At 38.1% G+C, this 3,187-nt stretch overlaps 1 pseudogene; it reads left to right on the plus strand.

Moving 5' to 3' along the window:
* Window positions 1–712: 712 nt before the first annotated feature.
* On the plus strand, window positions 713–1,200 carry LOC149264844 (photosystem II 22 kDa protein, chloroplastic-like; annotated as a pseudogene).
* The last annotated feature ends 1,987 nt before the right edge of the window (window positions 1,201–3,187 follow it).

Genomic DNA, 3,187 nt, shown 5'->3' on the forward strand with positions numbered 1-3,187 from the left:
AATGTTATTATCTAATTTCTGATTAGGCAACAAAGTTGAGGGTCTTATTGCCGGCTTCGCAGGTTTCAAGACATTCCGAGCTGAACATAAGTTAGTTTGTCCTAAGTTTTTGGCCGTTCACTACCCATTAATCGATTCTTTTGCGCAACATTTTTTCTTCTTACCAAAATTTAACGAAAGTTTCCGCTAGCAATTTGGCCTCACAAAAAATTTAACCAAAGTTTAGCATTTGACCTCTTATTGGAGACCTCACATGTCCCGAGGCAATGTTAGAGATCCAAAGAATTTTTATCCAAAGTCTGAAAGGAAAACAAAAGTAAAGGGAGGCACTTAACTTTTGTTAAAGTTTGATGTCTGTGTATTAATAGATAGAAACTTTAACCAAACTTTGATGTCATGTGTATTACACAAATTTCATGTTAAATCGTGCCCCACAGCAGAGAAAAACTCTTGCATGTTAGCCTTCTGCCATGTGCATGATAGCTCTTTGACACGCCATGGAGCCTGGCACAACACTTGTCTCTAATCAACTTCACCACTGGTCTCTAACATACCTGCTTCACCACCCATTTGCTTCTAATCTACTGCTTTGATTTACAGTTTGATAGGAGTGTAGCGAAGCAAAGAACCTATCCATTCCACTGCTTTACATTATGGTTTGACAGTTCAATATGGTTCGCTACACTGATCTGTGTCTTTAGTTAACACGATGATGGCGCAGTCTGTTCTCCCATGTAGAGGTGTTACGGCCAGTTATGTAGGAGGAATAGCAGGGTTCAGCCAGCGGCCCGCATTGCCCGTTGCGGGGGGCCTCAAGATTCGGCTGCCAAATGCCGCTGAGTTATCATGGGCACCGTTAGGAGAGCTACGGAGCGGCAATGCTAGGGGCTCAAGACTCGCACTGCAAAGATGGTGGCGTTGTTCCGGCGCAAAGAAAAGGCAGTCGCCTCGCCCAAGAAGGGGAGGGCAGGTCGGGTGGCGGTGTGCGAGGAGAAGCCTAAGGTGGAGGATGACATCTTCGGGACCTCCAGAGGGATCGGTTTCACCAAGGCCAACGAGCTATTATGGTTTGACAGTTCAATAGGAGTGAAAGAAAGTAAAGAACATAACGACTTTGTACCAAAGAATGAAAGAAAGCAGTGCACCAAAGTAAAGAGCGGAACAACCTTGTACCAAAGAACCAAAGAATGGAAGAAATAACCCTACACCAAAGAGCGACTGCTCCGAAGAAGAAATGACGTTGTCGCAGAGAAGAAATAAGACCCTATCAAACTGTTTCACAAAAGAAAAAATGGTAAGTTAGCACAGTTCATACATTCTGAAACAGAAATTGATAAGTAAATTAGGCATATATTTTCCTTGTAGTCTGTACATATAATGCATTTATATTTTCCTTGTAGTCTTTACATATAATGCATTTGTACAATAATTGAATGATTCAAAGACAGTGGAGAAGAATCTGGTAAGTCGGGCATAATTCATGTATTTTCCTTCTCGTTGGTAGATATAATTCATTGATTCAAAGAAATTAGAAGCATACAAAAATTAAAAATAATTGTATGCACGAGACAGAAGCATACATACTTGGAAGCACGAGATAGAAGCGAGCGGAGCAGAGGACCTCTGGATTGGTCAATTTCATCCAGAGGTGGTTCGCGAGCTGAGCAAAGGTCCAATTCCATTTTCCCAACAGAGGTGGTTCGAGAGCAGAGCAGAGGTCCAATTCTGTTTCCCCTGAAGGCCACCCTCCTCCTCCCTCTCGGGACCAACGCGGACTCAATCTCGGATGTGTGGAGCCCTTCCAACACAACACAAAACAATGGTTTGACAATCGTGTCAAAGTGGAGATACGAATCGCTTTTATTGCTTCTCTATCCGTCAACTATTTTTATAAATTGTTTTTCTTTCTTTTTCTAACTTCTCAACTATTTTTATAAATTGCTTTTCCTTCTTTTTCTAACTTTTCTTGATTTTCTCCTATTAGGTATCATTAAAAATTGCTTTTCTTGATTTCTAACCGTTACAAATTGTTTTTCTTTCTTTTTCTAACTGTTTTTGCTTTTCTCTCCGTCAGCTATCCTTAAAAAATGATTTTCATTTGAGCTTCATCCTGTTTCGGCCGTGGATGATGTTTTTGCCGCGACGTGTTTCGCCTTCAGTTTCAACTCATTTGATAGTTGCCTCATAAACATTCGCTGTAGGTTTTCTGCGAATACCGTTACATTCCAAACCATTAGGAAATCATCGATTTGATTATATGCATTTTTTAAAATGCACATGGTTCGTTAATTTTAAATTATGGCGTACTGCATTACATATTTTTGTATATAATACAATTGTTTCACAACCTGAGGTTTAAGTTTAAATGGTGTTTATTAAGCAAAACCAAATTTGAAATTGTCATTGTAGTCCAGGTTAGGTTAGGGTAGGGTTGTGTCATTACAATCTATTTATTAGGTATTGTTTTTTAACCTTATGTCTAGTAGGTATATTTTCATTTTATTTAAAATATTATGGGAGTTATATTTTTATTTTATTTTAATTAACGGTTTTTAACAATAAAAAAAGACAGAGTAATAACCTACACATAATAAATCGATATTTAAGTTCATCATAATCAATTTGCTTTGCTTTGCTTCTCGGCAATAGATATGTTGTAATTTCATGTTTGACTTGTCCTTACTAGTGCATAAAACTTTTTGATTCTGTCAAATTACATTAAAAAAAAATTAATAACTAAAGTTAATAATTCAAACAAAATTGTGTTGAAAAATGTGCAACAAGAAATGCTTGTTGAGAATGCAACAAGATGATGGAGCTTAGTGAAAATTATGGCGCAAGTTCTATTTTTATGCAGGCAAATTATGGCGCAAGTTCTATTTTTGATCACAGTGTGGATGATCACTGTGTGGGTGATCACAGTATGAGTGATCACAATGTGGGTGACCACAGTGTGAGTGACCACAGTGTGAGTGATCAAAGTCTATTTTTAGACTGGCTGTCAAAAATAGAAAAGTCAAATATTATTGTCTCATAATAATATTTGGACTATAAACTTGATCTTATTCTCTTGGAGCACTTCAGGATGAGCTACGGATGTGGTACATGCAGATCCCAGAAGGAAATACGTGGTTACCTATGGGATGACTAATATTTGCATGCAGGACTTCAGTTAGAACTCAAGTGA

The sequence above is a fragment of the Pinus tabuliformis genome, chromosome 6 (genome assembly GCF_031772625.1).
Source record: "Pinus tabuliformis cultivar Carrire ecotype Pingquan chromosome 6, CPIR1, whole genome shotgun sequence".
NCBI lineage: Eukaryota > Viridiplantae > Streptophyta > Pinopsida > Pinales > Pinaceae > Pinus > Pinus tabuliformis.